Source organism: Bubalus bubalis, chromosome 9 (assembly GCF_019923935.1).
Source record: "Bubalus bubalis isolate 160015118507 breed Murrah chromosome 9, NDDB_SH_1, whole genome shotgun sequence".
In the NCBI taxonomy this organism is placed as follows: domain Eukaryota; kingdom Metazoa; phylum Chordata; class Mammalia; order Artiodactyla; family Bovidae; genus Bubalus; species Bubalus bubalis.
The window spans coordinates 39108332-39134302 of NC_059165.1; the positions used below are offsets into that span (position 1 = coordinate 39108332).

The following is a 25971-nucleotide window of genomic DNA, read 5'->3' on the forward strand; positions in this document are numbered from 1 at the left end:
GCATCATTCCTTCCAAAGAAATCCCAGGGCTGATCTCCTTCAGAATGGACTGGTTGGATCTCCTTGCAGTCCAAGGGACTCTCAAGAGTCTTCTCCAACACCAGAGTTCAAAAGCATCAATTCTTTGGCGCTCAGCCTCTTTCACAGTCCAACTCTCACATCCATACATGACCACAGGAAAAACCATAGCCTTGACTAGACGGACCTTTGTTGGCAAAGTAATGTCTCTGCTTTTCAATATGCTATCTAGGTTGGTCATAACTTTCCTTCCAAGCAGTAAGCGTCTTTTAATTTCATGGCTGCAGTCACCATCTGCAGTGATTTTGGAGCCCAACAAGATAAAGTCTGACATTGTTTCCACTGTTTCCCCATGTATTTCCCATGAAGTGACGGGACTGGATGCCATGATCTTCATTTTCTGAATGTTGAGCTTTAAGCCAACTTTTTCACTCTCCACTTTCACTTTCCTCAAGAGGCTTTTTAGTTCCTCTTCACTTTCTGCCATAAGGGTGGTGTCATCTGCATATCTGAGGTTATTGATATTTCTCCCGGCAATCTTGATTCCAGCTTGTGCTTCTTCCAGTCCAGCGTTTCTCATGATGTACTCTGCATATAAGTTAAATAAGCAGGGTGACAATATACAGCCTTGACGTACTCCTTTTCCTATTTGGAACCGGTCTGTTGTTCCATGTCCAGTTCTAACTGTTGCTTCCTGCCCTGCATACAGGTTTCTGAAGAGGCCAGTCAGGTCATCTGGTATTCCCATCTCTTTTAGAATTTTCCACAGTTTATTGTGATCCACACAGTCAAAGGCTTTGGCATAGTCAATAAAGCAGAAATAGATGTTTTTCTGGAACTCTCTTGCTTTTTCCATGATCCAGCGGATATTGGCAATTTGATCTCTGGTTCATTCTTTGAGAAAATGACTATGGTAATACTCTAGAATATTCTATTGTGGCAATCTCTTAAGTTAAACTTAAGTTAAACTTCTTGATTTAACTTAATAAGTTGGCTGAGTTATTAGGGAGTAAATTTCATTCTTAGTCATGATAAGGTTTGGTTGGCTATGTATAAATTCCCAAAAGTACCAGTAGTATTTGGGCTTCTCAGGTGGCTCAGTGGTAAAGAATCTGCTTATAATGCAAGAGATGCAATGCAGGACACTTGGGTTTGATCCCGGAGTCAGGAGTTACCCTGGAATAGGAAATGGCAACCCTCTCCTGTATTCTTGCCTGGGAAATCCCATGGACAGAGGAGCCTGGTAGGTTACAGTCCATGGGGTTGCAAAGAGTCAGACATGACTTAGCAACCAAACCATCAATAATAACAACAAATCCCCAGTAACTAGCTTAGTGCCTGAATCTAGACTTAACTTGATAAAATATTTGTTGAATAGATGAATGAGTAAATGAAGTATGAACTGTACATCTTTCCTGACAAATAATGACTTCCTTTTGCAGAAAACAATCCATCTCTGGGTCCCTAGTAGCCCCAGGAGGACTTGCACTTAGGTAGATATTTCTGTTAACATTCACATTTACATATACCGTGTCATGACTCACCATTACCAAGCACTGACAGATGGGTTGCTAAGGGAAACAAAAGTGTCTAGGGGATGTCCTAACTTTTGAAGTTGAGGAAAAAGGGGCAGCATGGGTAGTGGGTCCAGGGCAGTGTTGCCCAGTAGAATTTTTCTCCATGATGCAACTGTTCTAATAACGTGTGTTCATCAAATAGAGTAGCTATCAGCCACATGTGGCTATTGAGTGCTTCAAGTGTTGTTGTTGTTCAGTCACTCAGTCACGTTCCACTTTTTGCAACCCCATGGACGGCAGCATGCCAGGCTTCCTTGTCCTTCACTGTCTCCTGGAGTTTGCTCAAACTCATGTCTATTGAGTCAGTGATGCCATCCAACCATCTCATCCCCTGTCGCCCCCCTTTCCTCCTGCCTTTGAGCTTCCCCAGCATCAGGGTCTTTTCCAAAGAGTAGGCTCTTTGCATCAGGCTCTTTGCAAAGTATTGGAGCTTCAGCTTCAGCTTCAGTCCTTCCAGTGAATACTCAGGACTGATTTCCTTTAGGATGGACTGGTTGGATCTCCTTGCTGTTCAAGGGACTCTCAGGAGGAGTCTTTTCCAGCACCACAATTCAAAAGCATCAATTCTTCAGCACCCAGTCCTCTTTATGATCCAACTCTCACATCCATATGTGACTGTTGGAAAAACCATAGCTTTGACTATACAAATCTTTGTGGGCAAAGCGATGTCTCTGCTTTTTGACACACTGTCTAGGTCCATCATAACTTTTCTTCCAAGGAGGAAGTGTCTTTTAATTTCATGGCTGCAGTCACCATCTGCAGTGATTTGGGAGCCCAAGAAAATAAAGTCTGTCACTGTTTCCATTGTTTCCCCATCTATTTCCCATGAAGTGATGGGACTGGATGCCATGCTCTTGGTTTTTTGAATGTTGAGTTTTAAGCCAGCTTTTTCACTCTCCTGTTTCACCTTCATCAAGAGGCTCTTTATTTCCTCTTCACTTTCTGCCATTAGGGTGGTGTCATCTGCCTGTCTGTGGTTATTGGTATTTCTCCTGGAAGTCTTGATTCCAGCTTGTTAGTCATTCAGCCTGGCATTCTGCATGTACTCTGTATATAAGTTAAATAAACAGGGTGACAATATAGAGTCTTCACTTATTCCTTTTCCAATTTGGAACCAGTCCATTGTTCCATGTCTGGTTCTAAGTGGTTCTTCCTGACATGCATAGAGATTTTTCAGGAGGCAGGTAAAGTGGTCTGGTATTCCAATCTGTTGAAGAATTTTCCATAGTTTGTTGTGATACACACAGTCAAAGGCTTTAGTGGAGTCAATGAAGCAGAAGTAGATGCTTCCCTGGAATTCTCTTGCTTTTTCTATGATCCAACGTATGTTGGCAATTTGATCTCTGCCTTTTCTAAATCCAGCTTGTACATCTGGAAGCTCTCAGTTCATGTACTGTTGAAGCCTAGGTTGAAGGATTTTGAGCATTACCTTGCTATCATGTGAAATGAGTGAGATTGTGCTGTAGTTTGAACCTTCTTTGGCATTGCCCTTCTTTGGGTTTGGAATGAAAACTGACCTTTTCCAGTCCCGTGGCCACTGGTGAGTTTTCCAAATTTGCTGGCATATTGAGTGCAGCACTTTAACAGCATCTTTTAAGATTTGAACCAGTTCAGCTGGAATTCCATCACCTCTGCTAGCTTTGTTGAAGGATGGCAAGTGAAAATGAGAAACTAAACTCTCAGTTCAGTCAGTTCAGTTGCTCAGTTGGGTCCAACTCTTTGCGACCCCATAGACTGCAGCATACCAGGCCTCCCTGTCCACCAACTACCGGAGTTTACTCAAACTCCTGTTCATTGAGTTGGTGATGTCATGCAACCATCTCATCTACTATTGTCCCCTTCTCCTCCCACCTTTAATCTTTCCCAGCATCAGGGTCTTTTCCAATGAGTCAGTTCTTTGTATCAGGTGGCCAAAGTATTGAAGTTTCAGCTTCAGCATCAGTCCTTCCAGTGAATATTCAGGACTTATTTTCTTTAGGATGGTCTGGTTGGATCTCCTTGCAGTCCAAGCGACTCTCAAGAGTCTTCTCCAACACCACAGTTCAAAAAGCATCAATTCTTCGGCGCTCAGCTTTCTTTATAGTCCAACTGTTACATCCGTACATGACAACTGGAAAAACCATGGCTTTGACTAGATGGATCTTTGTCAGCAAAGTAACGTCTCTGCTTTTTAATATGCTGTCTAGGTTGGTCATAACATTTCTTCCAAGGAGCGAGTGTCTTTTAATTTCATGACTGCAGTCACCATCTGCAGTGATTTTGGAACCCCCAAAAATAAAGTCAGTCATAGTTTCCACTGTTTCCTCATCTGTTTGCCATTAAGTGATGGGACTGGATGCCATAATCTTTGTTTTCTGAATGTTGAATTTTAAGACAACTTTTTCACTTTCCTCTTTCACTTTCATCAGGAAGCTCTTTAGTTCTTCTTCGCTTTCTGCCATAAGAGTGGTGTCATTTGCTTATCTGAGATTATTGATATTTCTCCCAGCAATCTTGATTCCAGCTTGTGCTTCATCCAGTGCAGCATTTCTCATGATGTACTCTGCATATAAGTTAAATAAACAGGGTAACAATATACAGCCTTGACGTACTCCTTTCCCGATTTGGAAACAGTCTCTAATTTTATTTAATTTGAATAATTTAAATCTAAATCTGAACAGGTCTAGAGCATCAGTTTCAGAGCTAAGGGACTTGTACTCTAGTCCTGCCTTTGATTTTAACTCATCTGTGTGGCCTTGAGCAAGTGGCTTTCTTTCTCTGAGCTTTAGCCTCTTCTTTTTGACGTGGACCATTTTTAAGTCTTTATTGAATTTGTTACAATATCGCTTCTGTTTTATGTTTTGGTTTTTTGGCCCCAAGGCATGCGAGATCTTAGCACCCCAACCAGGGATTGAACCTGCACCCCCACCTTGGAAGGGGAATCTTAATCACCGGACTGCCAGGGAGTCCCTGAGCCTCAGCTTTAGACTTGGCAAAATGAAGGGTTAAGATTAGGGTAGGGATGACGCATATGTTTTCTCTAGCATGTCAGCCCCCATGGATTACTGACGGCTGCCTGGAGCAGTCTGGAGGAGAATCCTGAAGCTCCATTTTGCCTTTTAGAAGAAATACAACATATCATGACCACATATGACGGATCCTCGAGCAGGTTTACGACTCCAGGATCAAGCTGTTCTTCGCCTGTCTGCTGAGGGTGTTATTGGGGTGCCTCTCCAGAACTTGCCAGTGGTTGTAGTGCTACACCCCACTGGTCAATGTACATCAAGAGTAGGAGGCAATGCTGCCCAGGTCACTCCAGCTCCCGAGCTCCCAGTAGGATGCACTGGGACCTTTGTTGCATATACATCATAATTCAACTTCTGCCGTGCTCCAGGCTGCTTCCTTCCCACCCTACTGCTGTTGGTCCTGAAAGCATCTTTAGTAAATTTTTCACATGCAAATCTCTATCTCAGAGTCTACTTCCCAGAGAATTCCACTCTCAGACAGCATGGGGTTAGGGGGTGGGATGAGGTGGGAAGGTTTGTGATACTTGGGCCTTGAACCTGCCATCTAGGACCTAGAGAAATTATAAGCCCAGTTTTCCCACAATGGCTCTGGGTACCTATACTAAATGACAAAAAAAAGCCTAGCTACAGCCCTGCTTCTAGGAAACTATATCCACACCTGCATCCAGCATCTGTTGCTGCTGCTGTTAAGCAGAAGCCAAGCGTGAAACCAGAGGGAAAGCCCACAGTTCACTGATCTCTGAAGGTTCTTTCCAGCTTCTGCCTTGCCCAGAAGACTGTGAGGCTGCTCTGAGCTCCCTGACGTGCTGGCAGGCCCCGGGGGCATTGAAAGGGCAGAGAAGCATCTGACACTGACAGAAGAGACAGCCCTGGGAGGAGGGGACTTCAGGCAGCACATGTCAGGAGCCACACTTGTCAGGGCTTCTCTGCTCTGAGGGATGGAGAGGGGGGCATAGCAGGGTGGAAGACAAGTCTCCTAGTGTCGAACACACTTGCTGCATGGGTCTGTGTTCTGTGTGCAAGCAAAAGCTACATTACAACCACAATCTAATTTAATTTGTACAACCCTGTATGTGTATCGGACCCTGATCCTGTTTTATAGAGAAGACTAAACGGAGGTTCAATGAGAGCTAATTTACACAAGATTGCAAAAGCTAGTAAGTGGCACTGTTGGGATTCACACCCAGGACTTTCTGATTCTAATGCCTGTGTTCCTTTCCTACCACTCCCATACCGTTTCTGTTGTGATTGCAAACCTAGAGGCTCAGATTCATCAGGATGTTAGAAACAACCCAATTCAGACACATAGCTAGTAGGTGTTAAGCTTATGCACTAACTCTGCACCATCGGTGGTAAGGTACGGTAGCTGATTAGAACACTGCGTTGAGAAGATTCTGAGGCTGAATATCGAGTAGTGTGATCTATTTTAGTGACATCTGCATGGCAGGGGTATGTATGGCCGAATATTGATCCTTTTTTTCCTTTTTCTTAGTATTTATTTATGTGGCTGCATCAGGTCTTGCTTGCAGCACATGGGATCTTTCAATGCATTGGGCAGGCTTCTCTCTAGTTGCAGCTTATGGGCTCAGTTGCCCCGTGGCACGTGGGATCTTAGTTCTCAGACCCATTTCCCCTAGACTTCCCTCAGCTGTAGGCAACAACTAATCTCCTTTCTGTCTCTCTGGATTTGCCTATTTTGGACACTTAATGAAATCAAAAGATATATAGTCTTTCAGTGTCTGGCTTCTTATAGTTAGCATGGTGTTCTCAAATTTCACCCAGGTTATAGCATGTATCAGTACTTCATTTCTTTCTGTTGCCAAATAATTTTCTGTTATATAATATGCCACAGTGCATTTATTCATTCATCAGTTGACGGGCATTTGAATTGTTTTTGCTTTTTGGCTATTATGAATAATGTAGCTATGAACTTTCACATACAAGTATTTGTGTGAACATTATACTTCCATTTCTCTTGGATATTTACCTAGGATTGGCATTGCTGGGTCACATGGTAACTCTGTTTTGACCCTTTGAGGAACACCCAGCTGTACCCTTTCACTGCAGCCGCACCTTTTTTACGTTCCCATCAAGAGTATATGAGGGTCACAACCTTTTCACATCCTGACCAAACACTGCTGTTCTTCATCTTTTTAATATAATAGCCATCCTAGTGGGTGAGATTGGTATCTCTTAACTTTAATTTACATTACCTGATGGCTAATTGGAAAAGACTGATGCTGGGAGGGATTGGGGGCAGGAGGAGAAGGGGACAACAGAGGATGAGATGGCTGGATGGCATCACTGACTCGATGGACGTGAGTCTGGGTAAACTCCGGGAGTTGGTGATGGACAGGGAGGTCTGGCGTGCTGCGATTCATGGGGTCGCAAAGAGTTGGACACGACTGAGTGACTGAACTGAACTGAACTGAACTGATGGCTAATGACATTACACAGCTTTCCATGTGCTTTTTTGGCCATTTGTATATCTTCTCCAGAATAAAGTGTACTCAATGTCTTTGTCCATTTTTAAATTGGGTTGCGTTTTTAATACTGAGTTATAAGAATAATTGTATGTTCTAGATAAAGCTCCCTTATCAGATATGATTTGCAAAAATTTTCTCCCATTCTGTGGGTTCTGTTTTCACTTTCAATACAGGCTTTAAAATCAGAAAGATTGGGTTTAAATTCCAGTTCTCCTATCAACTTCTCTCATCCCCAATTTCTTATCCATAAAATAGGCATGAAAATACCTAATTGCTAGGCATATTGTGACAATAAAAAGAGATAAATAGTGCAAAGCAATTGGCATATGTACATCACATGTGGTAACTGTTAGCATGATTGTCATGTGAAATCAATGTGAAATCATGTGAAATCAATCAGTACATCAAACTCCCAAAAGCTTCTGGAACAATGGTGTCCAAACTTATTCTGGGGACACCTAGAAAGGTCTCTAGTACCCTAGGGAGATTCTGTGAATATTTATAAAAGAGGTAATGTCAGTTTATCTAACAAAACGTAACTCCCTGTGTCCTAAAGGAGTGGAGCCTCTCTGTGTGTACTGGGAGTGAGTAACGAGGAGACAGGTGATGATTCAAAGTCAAGCAAACCCACTTTCTCCTGCTGGTCAGTGCTGAGTAAGCATGCTCCAGCCCCCTCCCACTGCTCTCCTGTTTAGTTAGAGGCCCCCAAAGAGGGCCAACAGCTGCGAGGCTCTTCATTAGAGCCTTGAAATTTGAAACAACAGATCAAAGTCTGAGGAGCCATATTGAGCTGTGGGGAACGCTTGCTCGCTGAGTGAGGTCAGGAAAGGTCCAAACCCCTAGCATTCCAGGGCTTTGGGCTTGTCCCCTGCCACTGTGGAGGAGGGGGCTGCAGCCGTGGGTGCGAGGCCACACGAGGTACGTGGCAGATTCGTGGAACCAAAGAGGGCTGTGTCCAGAGAGGATAACAGTGACAAATATTTTTGCTGGCTGCATTAAAGAAGATACCGAAGAACATCATCCAAGAGGTTCTTTTGAACACTGTGAGAAAACTGAAGTGTCTGAAAGCATGACTGACTGAAGCAGTGGCGAGAAGAAAGCATCTGTGTTTTTGTAACTGCTGATGGCCATGACTCCATACTGTCAAAAGGTACAAGATTTCAGTTATGAGTACATTCTGGGGATCTGATATGCAGCGTGGTGACTGTGGTTAACGGTGTTGTATGGTATATTTGAAGTTTGTTGAGAATAGATCTCAAAGTGTTCTTACCCCACACATGGTATCTGTATGAGGTGATGGCTGTGTTCACTGACTGTAATGTGACGATCATTTCACAATATATATGTATATCAAACATCACATAGCAGACCTTAAACTTATACAGTGTTGTCTGTCAACTATATTTCAATAAAGCTGGAACATAGAGAAAGAGAAAAAAATTGTACTGATGAAGCAAGGAAGCTTGGGCTAAGCAAGAAATAGCTAGTGCTTTCATCCAGCCAAGGAGTGATCCTGAAAGTCGGTGGTGGTTGTCGCGGCGGTTTTGGTCATGGAGGAAAGTTCAGTGGTCAGTGCGGCTTTTTTGGCAGTCATGGTGTAGTGGTGGATATTATGGAAGTGGGGATGACTGTAATGGATTTGGTAATAGTGGAGACAGTTTCAGAGGTGGTGGAAGCTAGTGATATTTTAGTTGCTAGGGCAATTACAATTAATTTTTTAATTTGAGGCCCACAAAAGGAAGAAACTTGGGAGATGAAAACTCTGGCCTTTCTGGTGGTGGAGACCAATATTTTGTCAAACCATGAAACCAAGGTGGTTATGGCAGTTCCAGCAGCAGCAGTAATTATGACAGTGGCAGATGGTTTTAATTACTGCCAGGAAATTACGCTTAGCAGGAGAGGAGAGCCAGAGAAGTGACAGAGAAGCTACAGGTTACAAGAGATTTGTGAACTCAGCCAAGCAAGGTGGTGGCAGGGCCTAGTTTCTACAAAGGAGACGTGTTTTAGTCACTCCTTATGTGTAGGAACAAAAAACTCAAGGACTGTATTTGTGACTAATTGTATAAAGGTTATTTTTACTTTCTGTCCTGTGGAAAATGTAAAGCTTCACAACAAAGAGTTTTTTTAAATTGAGGTATAATTGATGTACAATGTTGTGTTAATTTCTGCTGTACAGCAAAGTGATTTAGGTATACATTTGTATACTTTTTTTGAATATTCTTTTCCATTATGATTTATCATAGGATACTGAATATGGTTCTCTATGGTATATAGTAGGGCCTTGTTTTTTATCCATTCTATATAATAGTTTACGTCTACTAACCCCAACCTCCCACTCCATCCCTCCCTCAATCCCCTCCCCGTTGGCAACCACAAGTCTGTTCCCTATGTCTGTGAGCTGGTTTCTATTTCATAAGTAGATTGACTTGTGTCATAGTTTAGATTTCACATGTAAGTGATATCATATGGTATTTGTCTGTTTTTTTACTTGCTTCACTTAGTATGATAATCTCTAGTTGCATTCATGTTGCTGCAAATGGCATTGTTTTGTTCTCCGTTATGGCTGAATGGTATTCCATTGTATATATTTACCACATCTTTATCCATTTTTGTGTCAATGGATACCTAGGTTGTTTCCACTGGCTATTGTCAGTAGTGATGCTATAAAGATAGTTGTGAGTGTATCTTTTTTAGTTATAGTTTTGTCCAGATATATGCCCTGGAGTAGGAGAAGGCAATGGCACCCCACTCCAGTTCTCTTGCCTGGAAAATCCCATGGATGGAGGAGTCTGGGAGGCTGCAGTCCATGGGGTCGCAAAGAGTCGAACATGACTTCCCTTTCACTTTTCACTTTCATGCATTGGAGAAGGAAATGGCAACCCACTCCAGTGTTCTTGCCTGGAGAGTCCCAGGGACGGGGGAGCCTGGTGGGCTGCTGTCTATGGGGTTGCATAGAATCGGACATGACTGGAGTGACTTAGCAGCAGCAGCAGGATTGCTGGATTATATGGTAATTCTTTTTTTAGTTTTCTGAGGAACTTTCATGCTGTTTTACATAGTGGCTGCACCAACTTCCATTCCTACCAACAGTGGAGGAGGGTTCCATTTTCTCCACATCCTCTCCATCATCTGTTATTTGGAGATTTTTTAATGATGGTCATTCTGACTGGTGTGAAGTGGTACCTCACTATACTTTTGATTTGCATTTCTATAATTAGAGATGTTGAGCATCTTTTGTGTGCCTGTTGGCCATGTGTTTATCTATTCTTTGGATAAATGCCTGTTTTATTATTGGATTTTTTTTTTTCCCCTAATTTGTTCCACTTGAGGTCTCCTTTTCCCAGGCTTTAGGGTTATATTCCTTCTTTCTTTTGGTTTTTGCCCTTGGAGGGTAAGGTTGTTTGAGTGGTTTGTTTTGATTTCTTGTTAGAGGTGACTTGTGCCTATGATCTGTCCTGCTACAGGTTCCTAGAACTACTTCCTTGTCACCAAGTACATGTCTCCATGTTTTCACACCACTAGTCTCTTGCATATGTTGTCCTTCTTCCATGAGTTGCTTCCATTCTTTTCATGCTTGGGAAATTCCTCCACCACCTCCAGGTATCACAGGGTTCCAAGGGGGTCATGGGGCTCCAAGAAGGGATTTTCTTGTTAGATTTCAGTTCCATTAAGCATATCCATATACTTACTGCATTTATTTCCTACCTCTCCTTGACTTTCTTCCAGTTTAAAACGCTGCTACTAATATCCTGTCCTTCAAGGAACCTGTGCAAAGACTAGGTCTCTAGGGCAAATGCTTGATTGGATTTTTTTTTTTTTTTTTTTTTTTTTTTTTTTTACTGTTAAGTTGTACAAGCTGTTTGTACATTTTGGCAGTAAAGCCCTTGTCAGTTGCATTATTTGCGAATGTTTTCTCCCATTCTGTAGGTGGTCTTTTAGTTTTATTTATAACTTGCTATACAAAAGCTTATAAGTTTGGGTACCATTTGTTTATTTTTGTTTTTATTTCTATTGCCTTGGAAGACTGACCTAAGAAAACATTAGCACGACTTGTCAGAGAATGTTTTGCTTGTGATCTCTTCTAGGAGTTTAATCAGAATAAAAGGGTTCTAATGTAGGTTTGGGTTTTTTTCTTTGTTTGTTTTGTTGCTGATGACTAAATCTAATAGTCTGATCATAGAAAGTGAAAGTCACTCAGTCGTGTCTGACTCTTTGAGACCCCATAGACTATATAGTCCATGGAATTCTCCAGGCCAGAATACTGAAGTGGGTAGCCTTTCTTTTCTCCAGGGGATCTTCCCAACCCAGGGATCGAACCCAGGTCTCCCTCATCGCAGGCAGATTCTTTACCAGCTGAGCCACAAGGGAAGCCCAACAATCCGGCATGGGTGGCCTATCCCTTCTCCAGTGGATTTTCCCAACCCAGGAATCAAACTGGGGTCTCCTGCATTGCAGGTAGATTTTTTACCAACTGAGCTATCAGGGAAGCTGAAGTCTGATCATGATGCTGAATAAATGTGTCTTCTGAAAAATCAAACAAGTCCAATTAGATGTCCATAGGCAAAAAAAAGCCTCCACATAAACCTCACACTTCATCTCTGGTGGTGGTTTAGTTGCTAAGTTGTGTCTGGCTCTTGCAACCCCATGGACTGTAGCCCACTAGGTTCCTCTGTCCATGGGATTTTCCAGGCAAGAATATTGGAGTGGGTTGCCATTTCTTTCTCCAGGGGATCTTCCTGACCCAGGGATCAAACCTGGGTCTCCTGCACTGCAGGCAGATTCTTTACTGACTGAGCTACCAGGGAAGCCCCACCTGGATGAAGAAGTATTCATACTTCATACAAAAGTTAAATCAAAATGGATCATAGACTTTAAAACTTGTAGAAAAAGAGTAAAACATCTAGGAGTAGGTAAACAGTTATTAGATTTAACACAAAAAGTAGGATTCATAAAAGAAAAAGTTGATTAATTGGACCTTATCAAAATATAAAATTTTTGATCTGTGAATGTCCCCATGAAGACAATGAACAGTAAGCTACTCAGTGGAAGAAAATATTTGGAAACCATGTATTTTACAAAGGACTAGTATTAGAATATATCAAGAACCATCAAAGTCAGTAGTTTTAAAAAAGCAATCTAATTAGAATTGGGTTAAAAACATGAATAAGCTCATCAAAAAGAATATGTAGATAACAAATAATCACATCTTATGTTCAACATTATTAACTATTAGGAAATGCAATTAAAATTACAATAAGACACCATTACACATCTATCAGAATGGCTAAAATAAAAATTAGACAACACATACTGTTGAGGATGCAGAGAATAGGAATCACTAACATTTTACTGGTGGGAGTGTCAGTGGAAAAGAGTTTGTTGTTTAGTCACTAAGTCATGTCTTACTCTCTGACCCCATAGACTGCAGCATGCCAGACTTCCCTGTCCTTCACTATCTCCTGGAGTTTGCTCAAACTGATGTTCATTGAATTTGTGATGCCATCCAACCATCTCATCCTCTGTTGCCCCCTTTAGCTCCTGACTGCAGTCTTTCTCAGCATCAGGGTCTTTTCCAATGAGTAGGCTCTTCGCATCAGGTGGCCAAAGTATTGGAGTTTCAGCTTCAGCATCAGCACTTCCAGTGAATAGTCAGGGTTGATTTCCTTTGGAATGGACTGGCTGGATCTCCTTGCTATCCAAGGATTCTCCAAGAGTCTTCTCCAGGACCACAGTTCAAAAGCATCAATTCTTTGGCACTCAGCTTTTTTAATGGTACAATTCTCACATGCATACGTTACTATTGGAAAAACCATAGTTTTGACTGTACAGACCTTTATTGGCAAAGTAATGTCACTGCTTTTTAATAAGCTGTCTAGGTTTGTCATAGCTTTCCTTCCAAGAAGGAAGCATCTTTTAATTTTGTGGTTACAGTCACCGTCTGCAGTGATTTGGGAGCCCAAGAAAATAAAGTCTGTCACTGTTTCCACTTTCTCCCCATTTATTTGCCATGAAGTGATGGACCCAGATGCCATGAGCTTCGTTCTTTGAATGTTGAATTTTAAGCCAGCTTTTTCACTCTTCTCTTTTACCTTCATCAAGAGGCTCTTCAATTCCTCTTCATTTTCTGCCATTAGAATGGTATCATCTGCATATCTGAGATTGTTGATATTTCTCACTGCTTGTGAGTCTTGATTTCAGCTTGTGAGTCATCCAGCCTGGCATTTTGCATGATGTGCTCTGAATGTAAGTTAAATAAGCAGGGTGACAATATACAGTGTTGATGTACTCCTTTCCCAATTTGGAACCAGTCCATTGTTCCATGTCTGTTTCTAACTGTTGCTTCTTGTCCTGCATATAGGACAATAGTTTAGCAGTTTCTTTAAAAACTAATTACTGCAATTAGCATATAATCCAGCAATAGCACTCCTAGGCATTTTCCCCAGAGAAATAAAAACTTACGCTCACAAAATAGGCCAGTATATAAACACTCTTAGCAACATTATTTGTAATAGTCAAAAACTGGTATTAACCCAAATTTCAGTGGTGACAGGTCAAGCAAACTGAAGTACAAACATATCATGGAATAATTTATCACTTAATAACATAAAAGAGTAAACTACTGACCCATGCAACAACCTGGATGAATCTCCATGGAACTGAGGTGGAAGAAGCTCAATTCTAAAGGACCGCATACTGTGTCATTCAATTTATACAACACTTTTTTTTGGGGGGGGGGGCCCCCACTCTGCACAGCATGTGGGACCTTAGTTCCCCAAACAGGGACTGAACCTGAATCTTAAGCACTTCTGCACAGCATGTGGGATCTTAGTTCCGCAAACAGGGATTGAAACTTAATCTTAAGCACTTGTCAAGTGGGACAGTCCCATACATAATGCTTTGCAATGAAAAAATTTTAGAAATGGAGGATGGATGAGTTGCAGGGGTTGGGGATGAAGTGGGGAGGTAAGTGTGGTTGCAAAAGGGCAACAGGAGTTATCCTTCTGGTGATGGAGCTATTCTGTATCTTGCCTGTGGTGTGGACAAAGGAACTTATACAGGCGATAAAATGACAACTCCTCATTCCCCTCCCCTCACCAGCCCCTAGCAACCTGTGTACTATTGAATCTTTCTATCTTTCTGAATTTGACTACTCTAGGTATCTCATAAGCGGAATCATACAGTATTTGTCTTTTTGTGACTGGCTTATTTCACTTAGCATAGAGCCCTCAAGGTTTATCCATATTGTATCATGTGTCAGAATGCCCCACTTTTTAAGGCCAAATAATATTCCTTTGTCTATATGGACCACATTTTGTTTATCTGTTCATCCATTGAGGGACATTTGGGTTGCTTCCACATTTTGGCCACTGTGAATAATGCTGCTATGAGCATGAGTGTACAAACAACTCTTATTCCCTCCCTTCCTGGCCTGGTGAAGGCTTCTGTCCTGCCTCCTAACCCACCCAAAGACTGTTCTGCCTCCTTGGCTTGAATTCCATGTTATCAGCCTTTGCTTCATTTGTCCTTTTTTTTTTCAACTTTTGCACGGTCTTTGATTTCTCCAAAGTGCTTGGCACAGGGCCTTGTTATGGTCGCAAGTCTGAAAAGCTTTGGGCTGGTTGCCAGAGCTGCCAGATGGCTGTGTGAGCCAGCCCTGCCTACCCTCGAACCTCACCTTACGTCTCCCTCTCTGTGCAGCCACACCGCCTTCTCCCAGTTCTTCCTGCAGATGCCTTCCCTTTGCAGGGCCTTTGCATATTCTCTTCCCTCTGGCAGAAAAACCTTTTCCTGCTTGTACTGAACTCCTAAAATTCTTCAGGTGCCAGCTTGAATATCATTTCCTTGGCCAGGCATTTTTTATGCCTGTGTGCGTGTGCTAAGGCACTTTAGTTGTGCTCGACTCTGCGATCCTATGGACTATAGCCTTCCAGGCTTCTGTGTCCATGGGATTCTCCAGGCAAGAATACTGGAGTGGGTTGCTATGCCCTCCCCAGGGTGTCTTCCTGACTCAGGGATTGAACCCTTGTCTCTTATGTCTCCTGAATGGGCAGGCAGGTTCTTTACCTCTAGCACCACTTGGGAAGCCCTCTATGCCTGTACTTTTCCCTTATGGCACTTTTCACAGCTAGGTATGTGAGGTTACTTGTTTATTTTATTTTTTGGCTGTACTGTATGGCTTGCAGGATCTTAGCTCCCCAACCAGGGATCGAAGCCACAACCTTATCTCCACCCACGGAGGTGGAAGCTCAGAGGCCTAACCACTGGACCACCAGGGAATTCCCACAGTTACTTATTTATTAGTGCTCTTCTCTAAACTGTAGGCTTTCTGAGGCCACGGGCTGGGATCTATGCTTATCATAGTATCCTTTGTACCTAGCCTAGTGCCTGCCACATAGAAGGGGCTCCGTACATTTTGGTGATTGAAATAATTTATAGGAAGCAAAACGCTTGGACTAGGAGACCTGATGTTATGTAATACTCTGGAGGGCGGGGGAAGATAATAGTAATAGTTGTACCCCAAATCCTAAGAACTGGGGTACAAAGAAGGCTAACTTTTCACTCTGTTCTCTTGAGTGGTCTGGAGTGTTCACTATGTCCACGTGTTTATTGGGGAAATGTTATATATAAAGAGGAATCCGGAGGCCTACCTTGAAAAGGGGACATATGGACCTAGGTCTGTGTGCGAACTCCCTCCTGTACCCCTTCCCCTATTCTCACTGGTGCTCCAGAGAGTGATTTCAGAAAGAGATCCATTGTCCTTGCAGGAGAGGTTCTGCCAGTTATTTGCGCAGCCAAGCAGGAAGTTTACTCAACCAAAACAAAGACCCACTGGGACGAGCTTTTGAGCCTGACTTTTCCTTATGCTTAAACTTGCCACAGTAGCCTGTCCCTACAAAAATACTGTCCTTCCTAGCTTGTCATGAGTCCTGGTCATGAGACTTGGGTCATTTGGAGTTTCAAATCATTCAGTCCTTTCAAAAGTACTGACCTTTGTCTAGAAAGAAAGGAAGAGAGGGAGGGAGGGAAGAAAGAAAGAAGAAAGGAAGAGAGGGTTGGAGGGAAGGAGAAAGAGGAAGGAAGGAAAGATAGAATGAATAAAGATTCCCCTCCCCCACCCCCTTGCCTGTTTCTGCTTCTGAGATGCTGTCAGAGGAGATGGCTTGGTTGGGCTTGACTCCATTCTCAGGGCAAATTTTTTTCTCTTGATTCTGTGCTTTTCAGTTTCTCCATGTGGCTACTTGTCCAAGGCCCTGCTTCGGCCACCTCTGGGAAATCAGAGCCAGGTCTAGCAAGCCTGTATCCTAGCTACCTTGGAAAAAGAAAAGGACCTTGATGAGAGACGAGCTAGAAATAGCAGAAGTGTTCAGTGAGGCAGCAGGCAGACGCAAGCAAAGGCCACAGCTGCTTTTGTATCTCAGCCGGAGAACGTTTGTTGGAAAAGCTAGAGCCTGAGCTCAGTCTTTAGACTGAGATGCAGAAAGGGAGAAGTTGATTAAAGAAAGGAAACACTGTGTTGCATTCCTGCTTCCAGGTATGACACATTGTGGGAGATTGTTTCATGAATATCAGGTCATCTACCCTTCGTAATAATCTTGAGGGTGATAATTACTAGCCCACATAGCCTATGGGAGAACTGGAGTCCAAAGAGAGTAAGTGATGGAGCCAGGATGTATCTCAAGGGTACCTTGAATCTTTCTTATGGCTGGTGCTTGGCCACATTGCCTGGACACTCGGATCAGCCCTGCCCAGGCAGACATTAGCCCTAATATCCAGCAGGGCTTCCCTGGTGGCTCAGATGCTAGAGAGTCCACCTGCAAGGCAGTAGACCTGGGTTCAATCCCTTCATTGGAAAGGTCTCTTGGAGAAGGAAATGGCAACCTACTCCAGTATTCTTGCCTGGAGAATCCCATGGACAGAGGAGCCTGGTGGGCTACAGTGCATGGGGTCGCAGAGTTGGACACAACTGAGCATAGTGTTCTGTCTGACTGCCAGCAGGTGAACTGTGGGTGTGGCTGCTCCACAGGCCATTAATGAAACCGTCGATTGATCAACCTCCATAATATGAATCAGTCAAGAGTTTCAAATTTGGAGTTCGACAGCTTTGGTTTAAAACTGGGCTTTACACGTGGACTAGTGTGGTGTGTTTGAGCCTTTTAGACTCTTGTGACCACTTGGTCTTTCTATGCCTCAGTGTGTTCATTCGTGAAAGGGGGATTAGGTTGTGGCAAGGATTAAGTGACTTAATAAACATGAAGTGCTCAGCACAGAACCTGGCGCATAGTAGGAGGTCTATAAAGGTTAGCTATGATTTACTGAGCACCTACCACATGCTAGGTCTGGGGCTAGGGTTTGGAGATGAGCAACGCAAGGCCCTGGTCCTTGCTCTGTTTGGTCCAGTGCAGGAGGAAACAACAAATATTAATCACACAAGTAAATAGGAAAAGCTTTGTGGGAAGCTGTGACCTGAAAGATAGAGGGGTATGTGCTAAAGAGGGTGTGGGGCTCCAGGCTGAAAGAAAAGCACCTTTCTGAGCTTAAAAGATGTTATTAGACCATCTGGGTTTTTGAGATCCTTTCTGTTAGATTCCTCTGAGCCTGTGGACTGGTTTCCATTACTCCAAAGACAGAGTCACATGCTGAAAGCTGATCTTTGGACCACAGCCTTCACAAAGACCATCAATGGTTCTACCAAACAAAGATTCTTCTGGGGAAGTAACAAAATATGATTGGTACTGGGTCCAAGGTGAGTAAATGGTTAAAAAGGTGAGTTTGGATTAAGACCAAACTGGGCCTGGGTCTTCAACTTTTGGTGGGTTTCAGGTCACCTATGGATACTTTTCAGTGCATCCCAGGGCCAGACACTGGGAAATCCTGAGTTGGTGACTTTAGATGGTGTCTGGTAATCTCTATTCTCTCATGCTTAGCAAGGAGTGAAAACAAAACCATAATGCTCTCATTTTGGATGCTGGCTCCACCACCTGCCATCTGGGTGACTTTTAATCTCTCTGAGACTAAATATCTTCAATGAGGACAATAATATCTACCCATAGGGCTGTCATAAAGATGAGATGATATTAATATACATAAACATTTATTAACACAGACCTTGGCATGTGGTAAGCATTACAAATATGGAAGTTATTTTTACTAACATTTTTGGCCAACAATGAAATATTCTGTTCAAGTTTGGCAGTGGGCATGATTTATTATGGGAATCCTGACCCATTGCAGGCTGCCAATGAGCTGGATCAGAGATCCTTTTTTTTGGTAATTTTATTTATTTCTTTATGGCTGTGCTGGGTCTTTGTTGTGGTGCACAGCCTTCTCACTGCGGTGGTTTTCTTGTCCAGAGCACAGGCTCTTAGGACCTGCAGGATTCAGTAGTTGTAGCCCATGGGCTTAGTTGCTCTGTGGCACATGGTCTTCCTGGATCAGGGATTAAACCCATATCTTCTGCACTGTCAGGCTGGCAGATTCTTTGCCACTGAACCACCAGAGAAGCCCCAAAGATCTTTTTTTTTTTTTTTTTCGGTTGTACCAGATCTTAGTTGCAGATGTGGGATTTAGTTCCCTGACCCAGGGATCAAACCCAGGTCCCCTGCATGAGGAATGTGGCATCCTAACCACTGGGCCACCAGGGAAGTTCCCAGAGATCTTTTAATATTACATTCTTGTCCTTCCCTTCGCCATTTCTCTTCTTTGAACTCCTGGCTGGAGTGACGATGATAGCACTTTGGCCTTAGGGGAAAGTCAGGCAAGAGTGAATGCATTCCTTCTGCAAAGTCTTTTTGAGGCCTACTGACAGCTAGAGACTTATCTAAGTGCAGGGGTGGGGGCAGTGAGGGAGGTGTATGGAAGGGACAACCATCATTCCTTATAGTGACCAGTGGTGAAAAGAAAATAAAACAAGTAAAGGGGTATAAAGGAAAGGGAGAGGAGCAGAGTCTGAATAGAAGATCATTCTTTCTTCAAATTAGTCATTTTGAGCTGCTTTATACCCAGTCCAAAGATGTTGTTATTGATTATGACTTTCCTTCTCTTGAAATAGCTTTCAAAGACCAGAGTACATACTTTTGAATACTCTTTATAGTGGCTAATATTTATCCATTAAGGGGAAAATATCCTTATGGAAAATTTTTTTTAATTTAAGTTTAATTGATTTACAATGTGGTGTTAATTTTTGCTGTACAGCAAAGTGATTCATACATATATATATTTCTTTTTTATATTTTTTCATTATGGTTTGTCCCAGGACATTGAATATAGTTCCCTCTGCCATATGATAGGACCTTGTTGTCCATCCATTCTATAAGTAATAGTTTGCATTACTAGCCCCAAACTGCCAGTCTATCCCCCTCACCACCTCCTCTGCCCCTTGGCAACCACATCTGTTCTCTATGTCTGTGAGTCTATTTCTGCTTCATGTGTGTGTGTCTACATGTGTACTCAGTCGTGTCCAATTTTTTGCGACCTTGTGGACTGTAGTCAGCTAGGCTCCTCTGTTCATGAAATTCTCCAGGCAAGAATACTGAAGTGGGTTGCCATTTCATTCTCCAGGGTATCTTCCCAACCGAGGGATTGAACCCAAGTCTCCTGCATCTCCTGCATTGGCAGGTGGATTCTTCACCACTGCTCCACCTGGGAAGCCCTTCTGCTTCATAGATAGGTTCATTTGTCATATTTTAGATTGCTCAAATAATATCATGGTATTTTTCCTTTCTCTTTCTGACTTACTGAATACTTAGTATGATAGTCTCTGGTTGCATCTATGTTGCTGTAAACAGCACTATTTTGTTTGTTTAATCCCTGGGTTGGGACGATCCCTTGGAGAAGGAAATGGCAACCCACTCCAGTATTCTTGCCTGGAGAATCCCATGGACAGAGGAGCCTGGTAAGCTACGGTCCATGGGGTGGCAAAAGAGATGATCACAACTTAGTAACTAAACAGTAGCAGCAATAGCAGTATTTCATTGTAAATATATAACACCTGGCAATGGCACCCCACTTCAGTACTCTTGCCCGGAAAATCCCATGGATGGAGGAGCCTGGTAGGCTGCAGTCCATGGGGTCGCTGAGGGTCAGACACGATTGAGTGACTTCACTTTCACTTTCACTTTCATGCATTGGTGAAGGAAATGGCAACCCACTCCAGTGTTCTTGCCTGGAGAATCCCAGGGACGGGGGAGCCTGGTGGGCTGCTGTCTATGGGGTCGCACAAAATCAGACACGACTGAAGTGACTTAGCAGCAGCATTTATCTATTCATCTGTTGATGGACATTTAGGTTTTTCCATGTCTCGGTTATTGTGAAGAGTGCTGCTGTAAAGATAGGGGTGCATGTATCTTTTCAAATTATAATTTTGTCTGGATATCTGCCCAGGAGTAAAATTGCTGGATACCATTCATATTTGGTTTTCTGAGGAACTGCCATACTCATTTTCATAGTGGCTGCACAAATTTAATTCCCTTCAACATTTTAGGAAGGTAGCATTTTCTCCACACGCTCTCCACATTTGTTATTTGTAGTTATTATTTATTTTTGGCTGTGATGAGTCTTCATTGCTGCAGGTGGGCTTTCTCTAGTTGCAGGGCATGGGCTTAGTTGTCCCTTGACAGGTGGAATCTTCCCAGACAAGGAATGGAACTCATGTCCCCTGCATTGGCAGTCAGATTCCTGACCACCAGGAAAGTCCTGTTATTTGTAGACTTAAAATATTATATATATACTTAAAAATATTTATTTTGCTGTGCCAGGTCTTAGTTGTGGCATGTGGGTTCTAGTTTGTGGCCCCAGGGATCAAACTGGGGCCCTCTGATTGGGACCTCAGAGTCTTAGCCACTAGACCACTAGGGATGATGGCCATTCGGACTGATTTGAGGTGGTACCTTATTGTAGTTGTGATTTGCGTTTCTATAATAATTAGCAATGTTGAGCATCTTTTCATGTGAGTCTGCTGCTGCTGCTGCTGCTAAGTTGCTTCAGTCGTGTCTGACTCTGTGCAGCCGCACAGATGGCAGCCCACCAGGTTCCCCCATCCCTGGGATCCTCCAGGCAAGAACACTAGAGTGGGTTGCCATTTCCTTCTCCAATGCATGAAAGTGAAAAGTGAAAGGGAAGTCATTCAGTCGTATCCGACTCTTCGTGACCCCATGGACTGCAGCCTACCAGGCTCCTCCGTCCATGGGATTTTCCAGGCAAGAGTACTGGAGTGGGGTGCCATTGCCTTCTCCGTTCATGTGAGTATAGTCCAATGTATTTTTTCTTTGGAGAAATGTCTATTTAGGTCTTCTGGCCAATTTTTGATCCTGTTGTTTTTTGTTGTTGAGTTGTGTGAGCTGTTTGTATATTTTATAAATTAAGCCCTTATCAGTTGCATAATTTGCAAATATTTCTCCCATTATATAGGCTGTTTTTTCAGTTTTGCTTTCTTTTCAGTTTTGTCTTTCAGTTTTGTTTATGGTTTCCTTTGCTGTGCAAAAGTTTGTAAGTTTGACTGGATACCATTGGTTTTTTTTTGTTTTTATTTCTATTGCCTTGGGTGACTGACCTAAGAAATATTGGTGTGATTTATATCAGAGAATGGTTTGCCTATGTTCTCTTCTAGGAGATTTATGGTGTCTTATATTTAAGTCTTTCAGCCATTTTGAGTTTTTTGTGTGTGCACATGGTGATTTGCATGGAACTGTCCAGCTTTCCCAGCACCACTTGCTGAGGAGACTGTCTTTTCCCCATTTTATATTCTTGCTCCTTTGTCAAAGAGTAATTGACCATAGGTATGTGGGTTTATTTCTGGGCTCCCTATTCTGTTCCATTGGTCTCTATGTCTGTTTTTGTGCCAGTACCATGCTGTTTATTTTTAATTTATTTGGCTGTGACAGGTCATAGTTGTGGCATGTGGGATATTTCAGTTGTGGGAGTGCAGAATCTTTAGTTGCAGTATTGTGGGGTCTAGTTCCCTGAGCATGGATCCAAACCTGGGCCACCGTCCTTGGGATCATGAGATCTTAGTCACTGGATCATCAGGGAAGTCCTGCGCTGTTTTGATTACTGTACTTTGTAGTATTGTCTGAAGTCCGAGAAGATTATGCCTCCTGCTTTGTTCTTTTTCCTCAAAATTACTTTGGCAATTCTAGGTCTTTTATGGTTCCCTTAATTGTATAAATTGTAGGATAATTTGTTCTAGTTCTGTGAAAAATGTCTTGTGTAATTTGATAGCAATCACTTTAAACCTATGTATTGCTTTGGGTAGTATGGCCATTTTAAAAATAGTAAATCTTCTAATCCAAGAGCATGGGATATCTTTCCATTTCTTTGAATCATCTTTAATTTCCTTTATTCATGTTTTATAGTTCTCAGCATATAAGTCGCACCTCCTTGGTCAAGTTTGCTCCTTATGGAAAATTTTAATCATGCAGAAAAATAGAAGAAAATTACAATGCCTTCTATTTCTAACATTCAAATGTAAAATATTAATACTTTAGAGTATTACCAGGAGTTTTTATGCATTTAAATAATATTGTAATACTTTATATCTAAAGACTTATATCATAAACACTTTTCATGTTAATGCAAATCTTTATAAATACAAGTTTTTTTTTTAATGGTGATGATATTCTTTTACTTTGGAGTGGTGAATTTTCAAAACTTTCTTAGAATTTCTCAATGGTATACTGTTCTTCACATGTCTGAGACCCAAGAACAAGGTAAACCCTTCATTCCAAATTCAAATATCATTTTTTACAGCAGCAATCTGAATACAACGTTTAAAGTTGCATAATATACCACTGAGTGGCCATATTATAATTAATTTACCAAACCTTGTTAGTGAAATTTAGGTTGTTCCTTTTCCCTCCCCTTAAACAAGGTGAAAGTGAAAGTCACTCAGTCGTGTCCGACTCTTTTAGACCCCACGGACTATAAGAATCCTTGGCATTCTCCAGGCCAGAATCCTAGAGTGGGTAGCCATTCCCTTCTCCAGGGGATCTTCCCAACCCAGGTCTCCTGCATTGCAGGTGGATTCTTTACTAACTGAGCCATGGTACATAGTGATAAAATTCTTTGTAGATAAAGTTAAAAAACACTTACCTAGAAATTGAAAAATTAAGGACCTTGTTTATATTATCAAGTTGCTATTCAAAAAGAAAATATCAAATTGCAGAGGCTTGAGTGCCTAAAGGAAAGCTCATCTCACTCACCTTCACTAGCATTTGATATCACCATTTCTTTCATCTTTACAAGTTCTCTGGGAAAAGGCATGGTCTCTCATTTTTGTTTTAATTGGAATTCTGGTTCCATCTCTTACAAACCATGACACGACCTTGGGGAAGCTAGTTTGCAGTTCCAAGCTTTGGAGCCTGGGACTCACTGGTGGTTAAGACCCTGTCCTTCCGCTGAAGGGGGCACAGGTTCAGTCCCTGGTGGGGGAAGTTGCACATGCTGTGATATGTGACCAAAAAAAAAAAATATCTATATATATCTATATATATAACAAATAAGTTTTGGAGTCTGTCAGGCCAGGCTTGCGGTGTTGGCTTAGCTATCACCAACTGTGTGATCAGGGGCAAATCACTTCACTTTCCTTAGTCTGTTTTCTCATTTGTATGATGAATAAGAGTTACTGTGAGAACAAAATGACTTCTTATTTGCAAAGCATCTAGCAAGTAATAGTTATTATAATCACAAGCCCAGTATGACTAAAAGATGTGATTATTATGGCCTCCCTTTATACTTGTGGCTTTAAGATGCCAGCCTCTCTAATCACCCACCCTGCAAATTTGCAGTGTCAGGATTTGAATTTGGAGGTTCACACCCAGCAGGTTTCTCCTCAGCTTTCAGAAGTGTGATCTCCCTGAGAGCCGAAAACCAGGAGGTAGACAAGTTAGAAATCAATTGTAACTCAAGTATGGGAAGCTCGATTCTAATCCCCTGTCAGGTAGAAAGAGGGCAGAAGTTGGAGTGGTCTCCCAGGGCCTCAGGCACTGTTTGGAAAGACGTGGGTAAGATGTGGGTAAGACAGAGACAGGCAGCCAGCTACAGCCCGACCTTCTCCAGAGATTCCTGACAGTTGCCAGCAGAAGCGAAAATGAGGGAGACTAGTTAGATAGAAATTCCTCTTCCATATTCATGCAGGATGAAGGCAGAGGTGTTGATTTCCTCTTAAGTACACGTGTCACTTCAACTGTAATTACCTTTCTGCAAATTCAAGTACAGACTGGGGTGTGTGGGGAAGGAAAGGATGTGAATCTATAATGGGACTCTAAAAAGGAAAACAAAAGCCACAACAGCTCATCAAATTTGTAACCAAATGCAAACTGCAGTCCCTTTCTGGGACAATTATTGGGACGTAGAACTGATGGAGAACTGGATTTGTTTGACCAGATGTGAGTTCTCATAAAGGAAATTCACACATCAGGACCCATTTCCTCCATCAGGAAATGGAGGCTGCCCCAGTGGCCCAGCCCAAGTCACAAATCTAAACCTAAGTCAAGCCCTATCTTTTAAAAACAGCTTATCTCTCAGAGTAAGAAAACAGGATAAAATGGGATTTCAAATAAGATACAGTTTGGAATCAAAACAGGTTCAGTTGACCGTAGGACCAATCTCCAACAATCATACCTTTCTACTCTGTGACTCAGCCTCTTTAGAATTTAATGGGCTAAGATTTTTGATCTCAATTACAAGGTCAGGGACTTCCCTGGTGGTCCAGTGGTTAAGAACCCACCTGGTAATAACGCAGAGGATGCAGGTTTCATCCCTGGTTGGAGAGCTAGAATCCCATATGCCACGAGGCAACTAAGCCTGTGCATGGCAGCTACTGAGCTTGGTAGCTCTGGAGGCTGCGCACCACACCTGGAGAGCCCGCACTCCACAACAAAAGGTCCCATATTACACAAGGAAGATCCCGAGCGTCACAACTAAGGCCCGATGCAGCCAAATAAATCAATATTCTAAAAATAAGTTACAAGGGTAAGGGGAGTTCCCTGGTAATCCAGTGGTTAGGGCCCTCCACTTTCACTGCCATGGCCGCAGGGTAAGTCCCTGGTCAGGGAACTAAGATTCTGCAAGCTGAGCCACCAAAAAAAAAAAAAAATACAAGGGCACATAAAGATCACATCCAATGGAGAAATAACCCTTGAATTCCCTGGCCCATCCGAATCACAATCATTACGTACGCCATAATCTGCAATGAATAGTATTGAAGATGTTTCACCCTATGAGACTCCAGAGTTATCTGAAGTTCTCCAGAATCTGTGGGCAACTCTATCATCAGACATTTAGCAAAATCAAGAGTGCTAGACTCAGAAAAACATAATCTACCAAACTTTTGTCTAAATTGATTGGATATCCATTAATATCAAAGGCTACACAAGGAATCATCCCCATTGTTGAATCTTAAATTTTACAAAGATTATTGTTGCTTGCACCAGACCTTGTAATACTCCCATCCTCCCAACTAAAACACCAAGTGGGCAAGGATGGCAATTTGTCCAAGACCTAAGGTCGATAAATTGCGATTCCTCATTTTCCAGTTCTACCCGATCCAAAGACCTATTATCACAGGTCCCACCAACTGTTAAATGGATCACAGTAGTAGACTTAAGTTCAGCTTTCTTTAGCATCCCTGTGGACCTGAATCACCAACATTTATTTGTCTTTCATGGAACACTCAGCTATATACTTGGACCACAACGCCTCAAGGATTTACTGAGGCTTCCACTTATTTTTCCCAATCCCTCTACCAAGATCTGAGCACCCTACAATCCCCTCAGTTTTACAGTATGTGGGTGATGTGTTGTTATGTTCACCCACACAGGAAGTCTCTAAATTAGACTCAATATATTTACTCTAACAGTTTCCAAACAAAGGTCACAAGTCCTCAAAGGA

At 42.4% G+C, this 25971-nt stretch overlaps 1 protein-coding gene across 4 annotated transcripts in view; it reads left to right on the plus strand.

The window, feature by feature from the left end:
• The first annotated feature begins 7748 nt into the window (after positions 1–7748).
• Positions 7749–25971, plus strand: part of PWWP2A (PWWP domain containing 2A) — a 76757-nt gene continuing 58534 nt past the window's right edge. For 2 of the 4 annotated variants that reach the window (XM_044947378.2, XM_044947377.2), the window contains exon 1: positions 7749–8236. The gene's annotated coding sequence lies outside the window, so the exon portion shown is untranslated. The remainder of the gene's footprint in view (positions 8237–25971) is intronic. The other 2 variants (XM_044947376.2, XM_044947375.2) reach the window with 2 other exon arrangements.